This window comes from Bombyx mori, chromosome 17 (genome assembly GCF_030269925.1).
Source record: "Bombyx mori chromosome 17, ASM3026992v2".
Classification (NCBI taxonomy): Eukaryota; Metazoa; Arthropoda; class Insecta; order Lepidoptera; family Bombycidae; genus Bombyx; species Bombyx mori.
In genome coordinates this window covers 218,072-233,947 of record NC_085123.1, presented here as the reverse complement: position 1 = coordinate 233,947, position 15,876 = coordinate 218,072, and the positions used below count along the sequence as shown (strand labels likewise).

Below are 15,876 nucleotides of genomic sequence, written 5' to 3'. Positions count from 1 at the left end.
TGGTTGTCACACATATTTGACAGTGTAGGATTCGTTTTGCTACATGAAGCGTGGTCCGACGATGTAAAACCTATTGTGCACCCGTCTGAGAGCATCTCCATCTTGCCTATTTCTAGTGCGAAGTATAAAATGTTCCGGTTGGACTTCTAGACAGCCAATATATAATAGAACTGAGACTTAGACCTTAGTAGGTAGTTTACATTCGGACGTCATTATATCACTGAATACTGAATGGTGAGCCGGAAATTATGAAGCAGTAATGCGTTTCGGTTTGAAGGGTGGGGCAGCCGTCGTTACTATACTTGAGAACTTAGAACTTGTATCTCAAGGTGGGTGGCGCATTTACGTTGTGGATGTCTATGGGCTCCAGTAACCACTTAACATCAGGTGGGCTGTGAGCTCGTCCACCTATCTAAGCAATAAAAAATAAAAAAAAATATTTTGTCTACTACGACAATTAAAATAGTAAAGATATTATAGATAATTTGAGTATTGAATGTCGACATGCGGTTTCAGCCACCTCGGTTCCCGGATATTTAATCCAGGCGTTGGGCCATGGACTGTAGTCGAGGACTAACACCAAGATTCAAATTTCTGTCCGCCACATCCCCGACGGGTCAAAACTCCGTAAAGATACAACTTACGCTCACCGTTACTACCCTAACTGACCTTTCTCAGAGCACATTTAGGTATTTCAAGGATTTATTATTTATGTGTAATACCAAGAGTAACACCAAGCAGTGCTCTTTTCATCCAGATTCTGGTATATTTATGTCGAGGATAATAATATGTCAAGTGATCTTTAAAGGTTTTATTAATGTTGTTTAATTTAGAAATACAAATACTTCATAAGAGAAGTCATTGGTTTTCAAATATGGTATATTTTGTTTGTTACCGAAGTACTCGTCATGCTAAAGAAGCGGAATATAAAGAAAACCTTCAGAGTCATGAAACGGGAAGCCTAAACATTTCAGATGTTTTGTACAAATTTTACATAGCAAACTACCAACCGTGTTAAGAGCCAATATAAGTAAAGCCAATAACACAACAAAACAAATAATATCCACGGAACGAGACTGAAGTGTTTCATCGAACGTATCTAATCTGATGGAAGCGGTACCTTGAGACTCGTTACAATCCTATTATCTTCAACAAGTAACTTTGGTTAGAGTTATTCGGTATCTACCTTCCTCATTCTTATAAGACTGCGTCAAAGTCGTTACGGTTAAAGTTCGTTTCATACTCATATTTTGTGTGTGCTTATACACACATTAAGTATCCAGCTTTCGTTTTTAATTTCATTTGCATACATGTTTTCCTGAGCGCCACGACATGTCTTACTCGAAACAAAGCTTAATGAGGACAGTCTTCGGAGTAGGCAACGGCTTGGCTGTGCCACTGGCATTGCTGTTGTACCATCGTGCACCTACCATCACGTGGATTTTGCTTGTCTATTTCAAAAACAATAAATTCAATTCGTTTTAATTATGGCGATTATGAGTAATCGATACACTAGATTACGAAATCCACAATTTACTTACGTCTTCGCCACAAGGTGTTCACAATATTATTTTATTCAGTTTATATTTTAGTATCATTACGATTCCGATAGAGGCACCCGTCACGCGCGGACGTGCTCATCGACCACTCGATCGCCCGGCCTTTGTTCGCCCGGCTTTTGTTAGCCCGGCCATTGTCCGCGCGGCCTGTGTTCGTGGTACATCTGCCGACCAAGTGTTTTTCCTGGAAGTTTTTATTTGTTTTGTTTCCTTTTGTTATTTCTGTGTTCGTGGTACATCTGCCGACAAACTGTCTTCCTGGAAGTGCTTAATTGTGTTGTTTCTTTTTGTTATTTCCGTTTTGTTGTGTTTTTTCTTTGTCCTGTAGTAATCGTGCCGCATCGCCACCTGTGTTCAATAGAACCGCTCAGGTCCGAGAAGTTGGGGCCTCGCCGCAAGGCGAGTGTTTTCTAAGACCCAGGGTAGCCCCACCTGGGCACGTAGACATCATGGACGCTGTATTTGCGGAATTTCTCCGGCTTCGCTACCCAAAGCTCACTTCCGAGTTTCAGGCCTTCAAGGCCGATCACACCGCGAGCCCTCTCGTGGACTCCGCCGAGCTCGCTGCTCCTGCGTCGCCTGTACATGCGTGCAAAGCTTCTGCATCGAGCACCGCAGCCTCCGTCGTGCCTGCCGTTCCCGCGTCGCCTATACTGGCGAGTAAAACTGCTGCGTCGTCCGCCGTGGTCACCATTCCAGCAGCGCGATCATCCGCGGCCTCCGTCGCGCCCTCCAAAACACCTACTCGTAGGTCACCTGCGCCCGCCTGCTCGTCCTCCGACTCTGACTCGGAGATGGAGGTCGACCTTGCCCCCGTCTCATCGACGGATGGATTCACCCTGGTGCAAAAGGGTAAGAAGCGTGCCGCGGAGTCTCGAGCTCCCGCGGCCGCTAAAATTAGCAAAGCCGCGAACGCGTCGCGCCCCCGCCCTCAGACTCCCGTTGCGCCTCCAGCCCGTGCCACTCCGTCGCCGCGTCCGGTGGCACAAAATAAAACCCAGACCCCTCCCCCGGTAATCCTTCAAGAGAAGGCAGCTTGGGAACGAGTTTCCCTGGCCCTTAAGGCCAAAAATATCAATTTCACGAATGCCCGTAACCTCGCGAACGGCATTCAAATTAAGGTTAGAACACCCGACGACCATAGGGCCCTCTCCTCTTACCTCCGTAAGGAGCGTATAAGTTTCCACACGTATACGCTCCAGGAGGAGCGCGAACTCCGTGCCGTTATACGTGGCATCCCTAAAGAGTTGGATGCCGAGCTCGTCAAGGCCGACCTTCTCGAACAAGGCCTACCGGTTAACTCCGTACACCGCATGCACACAGGCCGCGGAAGGGAGCCATATAATATGGTTCTCGTCGCCCTCCAGCCTACCCCCGAGGGTAAGCAAATATTTAACATCCGAACGGTCTGTAGCCTTTCCGGAATCGCAGTCGAAACCCCACACAAGAAAGGCACACCTAGCCAGTGCCATAACTGCCAATTATACGGGCATTCTTCCCGTAACTGTCACGCGCGCCCCCGATGCGTCAAGTGCTTAGGCGATCACGCCACGGCCCTATGCACTCGCGATCAAAAAACCGCGACGGAACCGCCTAGTTGCGTCCTGTGTCGAACACAGGGTCACCCCGCAAATTACCGCGGATGCCCCCGAGCCCCGAAAATAAATCGCCGCGTCGCCCGCCAAAACCGCCTCCGAGCTTCCGGCCCAGACATCAAAGCCTCGGCACCCTCTGTGTCGCAGGCTAAGCCAGCGTTCGTTCCGGCGCCGGTGCCCAGTGTCTCGGCCTGGGCGAAACCGCTGCCGTACATGAACACGGCTACAACTCCCTCCTCCGCGATTCGTCCCACCCCCGCGACTCGTCCCTCTCCCGCGACTTGCCCTCCGACCGCGTCCGACAATCTCGCTTTAGCGATCGACTTCTTTCAGTCGATCAACTTTGAGCGCGTTAACGCTTTGGGCGACGCCATTCGCGCTGCCTCCACTGCACAACACTTTATCGCCGTTGTGCAAGAATACGCCGACGTATACGCGTCATTAAATACGTACGTCCTCCCCTCACTCCGCCGGTAATCAATGGCGTATATAAGTAGAATAAAGCCCCTATCCGTAACGATAGGATTTTTTAACGCTTACGGTCTCGCAAATCAACGTGATCAGGTTTCTGACTTTTTGCGTGACCATCAAATTGATATCTTTTTAGTGCAGGAGACCCTACTTAAGCCCGCACGCCGTGACCCTAAAATCGCGAACTATAACATGGTCAGGAACGACAGGCTCTCTGCTCGTGGTGGTGGTACCGTCATTTACTATAGAAGAGCCCTGCATTGCATCCCGCTCGATCCTCCCGCGCTCGCTAATATCGAAGCATCAGTGTGCCGAATCTCACTCACGGGACACGCGCCGATCGTTATCGCGTCCGTTTATCTTCCACCGGATAAGATCGTTCTAAGCAGTGATATCGAGGCGCTGCTCGGCATGGGGAGCTCTGTCATTCTGGCGGGCGACCTAAATTGTAAACACATCAGGTGGAACTCACACACCACAACCCCGAATGGCAGGCGGCTTGACGCGTTAGTCGATGATCTCGCCTTCGATATCGTCGCTCCGCTAACACCGACTCACTACCCGCTAAATATCGCGCATCGCCCGGATATACTCGACATAGCATTATTAAAAAACGTAACTCTGCGCTTACACTCGATCGAAGTAGTTTCAGAGTTAGATTCAGACCACCGTCCCGTCGTTATGAAGCTCGGTCGCGCTCCCGATTCCGTTCCCGTCACGAGGACTGTGGTTGATTGGCACACGCTGGGCATTAGCCTGGCTGAATCTGATCCACCATTGCTCCCGTTTAACCCGGACTCTACCCCGTCTCCTCAGGATACCGCTGAAGCCATAGACATCTTAACGTCACACATCACCTCGACATTAGATAGATCATCGAAACAAGTTGTAGCGGAGGACTTCCTTCACCGCTTCAAATTGTCCGACGATATTAGGGAACTCCTTAGAGCTAAGAACGCTTCGATACGCGCCTACGACAGGTATCCTACCGCGGAAAATCGTATTCGAATGCGTGCCCTACAACGCGACGTAAAGTCTCGCATCGCCGAAGTCCGAGATGCCAGATGGTCTGATTTCTTAGAAGGACTCGCGCCCTCCCAAAGGTCTTACTACCGCTTAGCTCGTACTCTCAAATCGGATACAGTAGTAACTATGCCCCCTCTCGTAGGCCCCTCAGGCCGACTCACGGCGTTCGATGATGACGAAAAAGCAGAGCTGCTGGCCGATACATTGCAAACCCAGTGTACGCCCAGCACTCAATCCGTGGACCCTGTTCATGTAGAATTAGTAGACAGTGAGGTAGAACGCAGAGCCTCCTTGCCACCCTCGGATGCGTTACCACCCGTCACCCCGATGGAAGTTAAAGACTTGATCAAAGACCTACGTCCTCGCAAGGCTCCCGGTTCCGACGGTATATCCAACCGCGTTATTAAACTTCTACCCGTCGAACTCATCGTGATGTTGGCATCTATTTTCAATGCCGCTATGGCGAACTGTATCTTTCCCGCGGTGTGGAAAGAAGCGGACGTTATCGGCATACATAAACCCGGTAAACCAAAAAATCATCCGACGAGCTACCGCCCGATCAGCCTCCTCATGTCTCTAGGCAAACTGTATGAGCGTCTGCTCTACAAACGCCTCAGAGACTTCGTCTCATCCAAGGGCATTCTCATCGATGAACAACTCGGATTCCGTACAAATCACTCATGCGTTCAACAGGTGCACCGCCTCACGGAGCACATTCTTGTAGGGCTTAATCGACCAAAACCGTTATACACGGGAGCTCTCTTCTTCGACGTCGCAAAAGCGTTCGACAAAGTCTGGCACAACGGTTTGATTTTCAAACTATTCAACATGGGTGTGCCGGATAGTCTCGTGCTCATCATACGGGACTTCTTGTCGAACCGCTCTTTTCGATATCGAGTCGAGGGAACCCGCTCCTCCCCACGACCTCTTACAGCTGGAGTCCCGCAAGGCTCTGTCCTCTCACCCCTCCTATTTAGCTTATTCGTTAACGATATTCCCCGGTCGCCGCCGACCCATTTAGCTTTATTCGCCGACGACACGACTGTTTACTATTCCAGTAGAAACAAGTCCCTAATCGCGAAGAAGCTTCAGAGCGCAGCCCTAGCCCTAGGACAGTGGTTCCGAAAATGGCGCATAGACATCAACCCAGCGAAAAGTACTGCGGTGCTATTTCAGAGGGGAAGCTCCACACGGATTTCCTCCCGTATTAGGAGGAGGAATCTCACACCCCCGATTACTCTCTTTAGTCAATCCATACCCTGGGCCAGGAAGGTCAAGTACCTGGGCGTTACCCTGGATGCATCGATGACATTCCGCCCGCATATAAAATCAGTCCGTGACCGTGCCGCGTTTATTCTCGGTAGACTCTACCCCATGATCTGTAAGCGGAGTAAAATGTCCCTTCGGAACAAGGTGACACTTTACAAAACTTGCATAAGGCCCGTCATGACTTACGCGAGTGTGGTGTTCGCTCACGCGGCCCGCACACACATAGACACCCTTCAATCTCTACAATCCCGCTTTTGCAGGTTAGCCGTCGGAGCTCCGTGGTTCGTGAGGAACGTTGACCTACACGACGACCTGGGCCTCGAATCTATACAGAAATACATGAAGTCAGCGTCGGAACGGTACTTCGATAAGGCTATGCGTCATGATAATCGCCTTATCGTAGCCGCCGCTGACTACTCCCCGAATTCTGATCATGCAGGAGCCAGTCACCGTCGACGCCCTAGACACGTCCTTACGGATCCATCAGATCCAATAACCTTTGCACTAGACGCCTTCAGCTCTAGGAGCAGGCTTAGGGACCTCGGTAACCGTACTCGTCGAACTCGACAAAGAGTTCGCCGTGCAACCTAACCCATGAATCAGCTCGCTGAGTTTCTCGCCGGATCTTCTCAGCGGGTCGCGATTCCGATCCGGTAGTAGATTCATTCGCGAAGCAGCTACTCTTGAGTTGTTAGGTCTCCTTCGGAGGCGCTCGGGTAGCTGTTAGCAAATCCCACCCCTCCTGGCTGAGCCTTTGCTCGCCCACCTGTCCTGGTGAAACTGGAAAGGCCTCCGGGCCACCAGTAATCCTTCAATCATAAAAAAAAAAAAAAAAAAAAAGTATCATTACGGATATACTATATTGCAATTCTGTTAAGTTATTCAACCAACTCTTTATTTCAAGCCACTGGTAAAGCTGTTAAATTGAGAAATATAAAAAAAAAATGAGTCATTACAAACACCTACCAGACCGAAGAACCCTCACGACGTAAGTTCCGTGAAATATTATCGGAATTTTTTGTGCGTAAGAATCAAGATAAGATCTGCCATTATTCTTGGTGATCTTTCATCTGGAGGGTCCTGTATTCACGACACGCCTCCAACGGATCTCAGCTGAATTTATTGTTGTTCGAATTTGTATTACACCTTATCACGGTGGGCGACAGCGCGGAACACTTTATTTTAAATGTAGATTTCTGAATTTATTTTACCAGTTTTTTTTTCCGTTCCAAGTTGTACTAGTTAAGTAACGTCCTCCTAGAGACAGTACAGTTCATCTGCACATAAACACTAGTTAAAAACTCTTTGTGTATGCTCTGTCTAGTTCGGGAAGAGACGTGTTTGTCGGCTAATCAGCGCTACCATATTCTGAAAACATGACCTGTGAAGATATCTGTTGAAGTTGCAAACAATGATGCACTCCAGTTTGCTGCCCAAAATGCTTTGATTTGGTTCCCAGTTAGTTTCTGCAGCAATTTAACAAAATTTTCCGATTCCCTGAAGCAGCGGTAACTGCAATCGAAGCTTGAGAGCACGACGGGCTAGTCATGTGGTTCTTACAACGTTTTCCATAGAACGGTTCAACACAACGTAGAAAGTTGACTCATCGTAGACAATAGAAATCGCTTCCGCAGCGCTACCGAACTCGATAGCTCTGTGTTGACAGTTTAAATGAAGGTTATATAAGAGCTGAAGTTATTGGACAGGTTTAACTTTGAACTTCTTTGTGAAAGCCCTGTAAGGCTTAGCGTCTGTAAATTTGCATACGTAGGTACGTGTAGTGCGGATATAAAAGCTTAAAGGTAAAATTTAATTTTGTAATGAATGTAGGGAACACATTAATCCAGATTTTTTGGTAACTACTGGTGCTTACTGGTAGTAGGACCTTTTGTGAGTTCGCGCGGGTAAGTACCACCACCCTGCCTATTTCTGCCGTGAAGCAATAATGCGTTTCGGTTTGATGGGTAGGGCAGCCGTTGAAACTATAATTGAGACCTTAGAACTTATATCTCAAGGTGGGTGGCACATTTACGTTGTAGATGTCTATGGGCTCCAGTAACCACTTAACACCAGGTAGGTTGTGAGCTCGTCCACCCAAATAAGCAATAAAAAAATAAAATAAAACTAGGAGATTATTTATGTTCTCGGAAAATAACACCGTTAGCTATGGCCAAGAAGACATAAAATATGGAGAGGTCGAATAACACATCGCGTTGAAGGCAGTCGAGACAGTGCGTGAGTTGGCTAGTTTGATGCTATGCTATGAGCTGACCTGATCCTGTCATCCTGAAAGCTATCATATAATAAGACATAGATGTCCGTAATACGACTTATGATGATAGTAACAGACGAGTATATAGCCCACGTGATGATGAATGGTCATCGTTGTTCTTGGACGCTAGTAGCAGCCAGGCCGCTCTCAGTCACACAGTACTCTCCTCAAGTTCCGGTTGAAGAAGCACTTGTCGTAACGCTCAGAAATATCACGAAGGGAAGTTTAATTCAGAGACGAATACTGGTGACCAGTAAGATCTCTGAATACAGTCGTCGTGGTCATTCAGGCTTTCTCAGTAAATAATGTGCAATGAAAACATTAAACATCCATGATATTTCAACTTTTGCATCAAAAGCTAAGTGCTAAATCCTGTTACCGACCGCAAAAGCCACCACCGACTTCCCACCTCAGCTATTCGCCTGTCGTACCTTAAAGCCGGGGCTTACGAACTTGTAGAATATCTGATCACAATGCAGATTTATGAGCAGCCAGAATCCCTCTAAATAATAAAGCGTTTCAACTTAGAAAATAAACGGGCCCTCGGGCTGGTTTCACAAACTCTCTTACGAAATCAGCTCTTTTATTTATTTATATTTCCTTGCAAACAACTAAACTCAGTCGTTATCTAGAATAGACTCACGGCCCAGCTTAACAGTAGGGAATAGTAGTGTTTATCGAAGACCATAGGTATTCAGTGTAACATGACCGAACAATTTACCAAGTATACATATAGTTTGCATAATTTTGCATTTGAGCGGTAACAATAGTTGCATAACAAACCTGTTCCCGCGGAAGTCGGGTTCAGTCCTCGTGACTGTAACATTTATCATTAACATTTAACATTTATGAAATATAACACTTGTAGCGTTACATATTAATTTAGCACGTTTGTAATAAAATCAGTTTTTGAGACCATAGTTTTTCTATTTCTTAGATTGGTGGACGGGCTCACAGCCCACCTGCTATTAAGTGGTTACTGGAGCCCATAGACATCTACAACCTAAATGCCGCCACCCACCTTGAGATATAATTTAAGTTCTAAGGCCTACGTTACAACAGCTGCCCCACCCTTCAAACCGGAACGCATTACTGCTTCACAGCAGAAATAGGCAAGACTCAAATAAATCAGGAAATAAATCAGTTAGGCTGGACTCATATATCCGGAATTCAAAAATGAATTCCGCGCCAATGACAAGCGACCTCACACAATATATCTTAAAACTGCAGATAAATCAGTAGTCTCGTGGTTTTTAGCTCAGGCAAACGTCTTGGATATGGAAGAGGAATTAATACTCATCGCACTACTTTTAGCTTTAAATAGTAATAAAAAAAAAAGGGAAACGAATATACTAGATTCATCCTCTTAATGAGAACAGAGTAAGGGAAAGTCAGTTCTACATTTTTCACACAGGCAGATTTTTTTTATCACTACAGAAGTCAGTAGCATCATTTAATGAATTACTATGTTTGCTGGGGGATAAAATCAGAAATAATTCAAAACCTGATCCCGACGTGTGTGTGCTCGTGTGTTCGAATGTACGGAACACGCGCGTTCTGAAATCATAATCTTAAACATTCCGATCCGGAATTCAGAACACTCGTCAGTATCATTCTTACAGATCGATCTGAGAAAATCATAATCTGAAAAAATCAGAATGTCTGTAAAGCATAATTGAATTGTATGCAATTCGGGGCTTTCTGAATGAACCATATGAATTCAGAGAGAGGAATTCCGGATGTATGAGTGCAGTCTTAAAATTCCGACTTGTTATCGTCCCACTGGAACCTCTGGGTCTGCGGAGGGACTTCGGTTCCCTCTGTATTCTGTACCGTATGTTCCATGGGGAGTGCTCTGAGGAATTGTTCGAGATGATACCGGCATCTCGCTTTTACCATCGCACCGTCCGCCACCGGAGTAGAGTTCATGCATACTACCTGGAGCCACTACGTTCATCCACAGTGCGTTTCCAGAGGTCTTTTTTGCCACATACCATCCGGCTATGGAATGAGCTCCCCTCCACGGTGTTTCCTGAGCGCTATGACATGTCCTTCTTCAAACGAGGCTTGTGGAGAGTATTAAACGGTAGGCAGCGGCTTGACTCTTCCCCCTTGCATTGCTGACGTCCATGAGCGACGGTAACCACTCACCATCAGGTGGGCCGTATGCTAGTCTGCTTACGGCAATAAAAAAAAAAAAAAAAACTGCGCCCTCGATCTGCGCTCGCACAACAGATATCACTGAATTATCGAAGTTTAAATCCCATTTTGATAACTTTTATCCCATATATTGTAGAACGCACGAATGGTTCACGGAATAAATTTGACAGGATATCTGTACCGCACGGGTGCGGACTTACCATACAGAGCTACGCCCTGCCGATCGTTAAACAAATGTAAAATGCGTTCTAAACTTGATATTTAGCCATATTACGCCCTCAACATAGTATATTTTTTAAATTAAAATATCCGTTATTTTTGTAAAAATATATATTACTAGCGGCCCGCCCTCGCTTCGCTTCGGAAACATTAAAACACACATGAAACCAAAAAAATAAAATATTTTTTTTTTTTTTTAAAAAGTAGCCTATGTTCATCAGGGACAATGTCGGCTTCTAATGGAAAAATAATTTTTCAAATCGTTCCAGTAGTTTCGGAGCCTATTCGAAACAAACAAACAAACAAATCTTTCCTCTTTATAATATTAGTAAAGAAGATCTGCCGACGACATGGCCGTGGACAACAAAGACATGGTCCCATAGCGTTAGGGTACGGCGTTACGGTACATAAACATTGCGTCCTTTGGTTACGCACCATTCATTTGTTAATAACTTTTCACAGGAGCATAGGATTGGCAACTGGAAGATATAGACACCTGCTTTGATCTAGTAAGATTTTCTGACTTCAGTTATTACAAATCAATTACGTACAGACAATCAACAATCATATGTTCAGTTTGCCATGTCGCTCTTACTGAGATACTTCAATACTGTTTTCCCGTAAAAGGCTATTCTATGTGAGAAATAACTCGACAATAGCCCATAACAAGTTCGCAGGCCGTCCAGATCGGTGCTCTTATTCAAACAAATATAGTGTCTCATAGGGTTGAGACATTTTTAAATTCTGTTCTGTCTGTTGTACAGATGGGCACATGGAGCATACAGAATGAGGTTACCAACTATGTATATACATATATCGCAAAGTGAATATTAATATAAAGGGGAGTATCAATTAATACCACCCCATCTCTTCTGCCGCGGAGTAGTAATGTTTTCTGGTTTGAGGAGTGATGCAGCCATTACACTACAGAATTGAGAGTTAGAGCCCATGTCTCGCAGTGGGTGGCCGCATTTACGTGGTTAATGTCTGTACTTCTATAGACTTCGCCAACCACATTACGCCCGGTGAGCTATAAATTTGCTCAAGTCTCTAAACAATAAAATGAATAAAAATACATTCAAAATATAGTTAGTTCTTTGAACTTGAAGTCGACGTGGCCTAAAGGATAAGACGTCCGGTGCATTCGTATCGAGCGATGCACCGGGGTTCGAATCCCGCAGGCGGGTACCAATTTTTCTAATGAAATACGTACTTAACAAATGTTCACGATTGACTTCCACGGTAAGGAATAACATCGTGTAATAAAAATCAAACCCGCAAAACTATAATTTGCATAATTACTGGTGGTAGGACCTCTTGTGAGTCCACACGGGTAGGTACCACCGCCCGCCTATTTCTGCCGTGAAGTAGTAATGCGTTTCGGTTTAAAGGGTGGGGCAGCCGTTATGACTATACTGAGACCTTAGAATTTATATCTCAAGGTGTGTGGCGCATTTAAGTTGTAGATGTCTATGGGCTCCAGTAACCACTTAACACCAGGTGGGCTGTAAGCTCGTCCATCAATTTAAGCAATAAAAAAAGAAAAAAAAAAAGAAAAAAACCTGTGTGTTACCCAAAATGAAATGTATGACAAACATGACATTATGGTATTTCATGGTTCGAACTTTGGACAAGTACCGATCTCGCATACTTTCACGAATTCACTATTAAGGAACATGATATACATATAAAAAAAAACTGATTGAAACCTAATGGTTTTTGATACTGCTAGTAGTTACTGTCGATGGGTTTGTTGCACCGTCCTACCTCTATTGACCGCAAAACAACTATGTGTATGTTCTGATTTAATAAATAAGTAAAATTAATAAAAACTTAAATAGTGTTACGCCGGTAGCAGCAACGCCATCTATCGCCGAATAGCAGAAACGAATACCAAAAGAACTAGTAAAATCGAGAACGCTCGAGAAGTACATCGCCATCTATTATCAAATAGCGGAAACACATATCGAAACTACTCGACCTGTCAGGAATGTTCTCGATAAGTCTAGGGATGTCGTATCGACTATAAAAGCGTTACAGATATGACACGAAGGCTGCTCGTTAGTAATCGGATCTTCTTGAAGCGAGAAAAGAGTGTGGAACGGAGCGTTAAGTCGTGAATGAGAGAAAACGGAAAGAAAGAGAGAAGAGAATGACAGACAGATAGACAGAGAAAAGGAAAATGGCAAAGAGGGTTAAAAAATGAGCAAGGCGTAATAAAAGTGTTAATTAATTTTTAAATTATTATTATAACAGATGATTTTGGAACAGTAGAAGTGTTATTTTATGCGCTGCGATCCCTAATTCTACATACATATAGAGGATTGTTGAATGTCTTGTCGTAATTGGTCACATGGCAGCCCTACCGGTGTTATTGGAGTGCCGCTATCTAGATCCCAAGTACGGTCGCCTGCATAAAGAATTGAGCTGCCGAAGAATAAATCAAACAATATTCGTATCCGTGTGTTTAGGGCTCGGTCACTTCACCATGGATCGTGATTTGACAGTGGCGACGCGGACAATCTTTTAGTCATATTCATATTATTCCTTGACTGTGTAGTGTAGTGTCTTAGAACAGCACCGCCCCTTCCCTTGATGTGGGTGTCATAGAAAGCCACTAAGGGATTAACGGGGATGAATGGGGAGTAGCGTTCTCTGAGTATTCTACCAGCGTACTGCAGTCACCAGCCGATATTTACCTACTTGGGCGGTCGTATTTTAAATCCACATTTGAATATACCACTATCCTGCCACCGTGTGTTTCAATTTGAAGGGCGGGACAAGTTGAACATTACTATTAAAACTCCGACCTTGGCTCATGGTCGATGCCCGTATCCACGCCGTGCTTTTTATGAACACCGGCGACCACTACACGTCGGGAGAACTACAAGCTCGTTCACTTATCTAAACAATAATAAGTTACAAGTATGATTATATTCTTAAAAAATGACTAATTATATCACGTCGAACCGCAGAGAACCATACGACTCATTTCCTTAAAAACGCCGTGGTAGCAACCGGCGGAGTTGAGGAAACTAAGAAGATTACGTTTTAAGCGAGATTTCACAAGAACGTGGTTATCAGCAGGAAAGTGCTCTTTATAATAACTTACAGCAGCTGAAAAAAAAAGGAAAGTGCAACACATTAGGGCGCACTTAAATCCGTTCATAACATAATCTGCTTTTGTTACCGTCAAAATAAAAGCCTTCCATAATTTATAAAAGAGTAAAATTTGATTAATAGGCGATCATCAACGCGCTGCGTCGCTAAGGGCCAGGGGCTGACTGATTTATTGGGTCGGTTTTTTTGATAATTTTTAAATCCGAAAACTGTACCCGTATTAATCATGTTATTAATTGGTAAACCCTCGTTAGCAGTTCAGTTTCGGTGATATAATCTATAACGATAGGATTTTTTTGTTTTAGTACATGATTTCCTGATTCAGTGTCTTATATTATAAAATACAAAATAGTTATCTAATGCACACCGAATTATTAATAACTATAGGTAGCATAAAATAACCGACACGCGACATACTGCATACGCCATAATAATATGTACTTAATACACATCAGTGAAGTTAACCTGTACAGATTATTGTATGTAAACTTTCTAATAACGTAGTTTTTAACGAACGAGTAACGAACTTTGTTTTTTGTTTGAGAAACTTCCGGTACAATTTGTTAGTAAAGTCCGTTTAGGAGCATTACTTAGTCTGGCCATAAATACTGTTACAATTAAAAATAAACAAAATATTACATTTGAATTTGGAATCTGTCATTTTTATATGATTGCTCATTGAGTTTTCTCATTTTGGCGCCAATACATTGTACAATATTTTGCGATATTAAAATGGCGTGGGTGATAAAGAGAACCGAATCGCTGTGATTGCATTACACAAAGTAGGTATGGAGCCAAATGCAATTTTTAAAACTCTCCATACGCTTGGTATTAGTAAAATGTTTGTGTACCGGGCTATTAATAGGTGCAATGAGACCTCCTCTGTTTGTGACAGAAAAAGATCTGGCCGTCAACGTAGTGTTCGTACGAAAAAGGTGGTCAAAGCCGTAAGGAAAAGAATTCGAAGAAATCCTGTCCGAAAGCATAAGATTTTATCTCGGGAGATGAAGATAGCACCTAGAACCATGTTGCGTATTTTAAAAGATGACTTAAGAGTTGCAGCCTATAAGAGACGTACTGGTCATTTCTTAACTGATAATTTAAAAGAGAATAGGGTGGTAAAATCAAAACAACGAAGTACTGAAGCGGTACGCAAAGGGAGGTAGGTCATAGAAAAATTTTGTTTACGGATGAAAAAATTTTTGCAATTGCTCAATTGCAAATTTTTTTACAAACAAACATTTTAACAAACAAAATGACCGTATTTATGCTCAAAGCTCTAAGGAAGTTTCCCAATTAGTCGACAGAGTGCAACGTGGGCACTATCCGACTTCAATGATGGTTTGGTGGGGTATTAGCTATGAAGAAGTGACTGAGCCATACTTTTGTGAAAAAGGTATCAAAACATCGACACAAGTGTATCAAGATACCATTCTTGAGAAGATAGTGAAGCCCCTTAACAACACCATGTTCAATAATCAAGAATGGTCCTTCCAGCAATACTCGGCGCCAGGTCATAAAGCACGGTCTACGCAGTCTTGGTTGGAAACGAACGTTTCGGACTTCATCAGAGCTGAAACTGGCCGTCGTGTAGTCCCGATCTTAATCCGCTGGATTATGATTTATGGTCAGTTTTAGAGAGTACGGCTTGCTCTAAACGCCATGATAATTTGGAGTCCCTAAAACAATCCGTACGATTGGCAGTGAAAATTTTTCCCATGGAAAGAGTGCGTGCTTCTATTGATAACTGGCCTCAACGTTTAAAGGACGTTTTATATTTATGTATTAAACTAACACACTGTAAAAGTAATAAATGTTATTTGCAATAGATTTATTTTTATTTTTTATTGTAACAGTATTTATGGCCAGACTAAGTATATATACCTAGTCAGGTCATAAATTCTGTCACATGTTTAATGTAAAATAATTAAAACAAGTTTATTCATTATGTAACCATTCATATACCAAAATGAACTTAACAAAACATAGATTCTTATGACACTAAAGTTTATTCAAAATGACCTCCGTGCTTTGAATACAGGCCTTCAATCTGCGCGGCCAGTCGTCTATCGCAGCACGAACGAAGTCCATGTCAATATCGGCGGCTGCCTTAATCAAGGATGTCTTGAGTGACTCCAAATTGGGATGAGGCTTTGAGCACGCCTTTTCCTCCAAGTGTTGCCAT

The 15,876-nt window shown here is 44.0% G+C and overlaps 1 long non-coding RNA gene across 1 annotated transcript; it reads right to left on the bottom strand.

The window, feature by feature from the left end:
- Positions 1–796: 796 nt before the first annotated feature.
- Positions 797–8,229, bottom strand: LOC134200401 (uncharacterized). The gene is made up of 2 exons (XR_009975300.1): positions 6,887–8,229; positions 797–1,451 (listed from the first exon to the last, which is right to left on the bottom strand). It is a non-coding gene; the product is annotated as an uncharacterized LOC134200401 (long non-coding RNA).
- Positions 8,230–15,876: the final 7,647 nt, after the last annotated feature.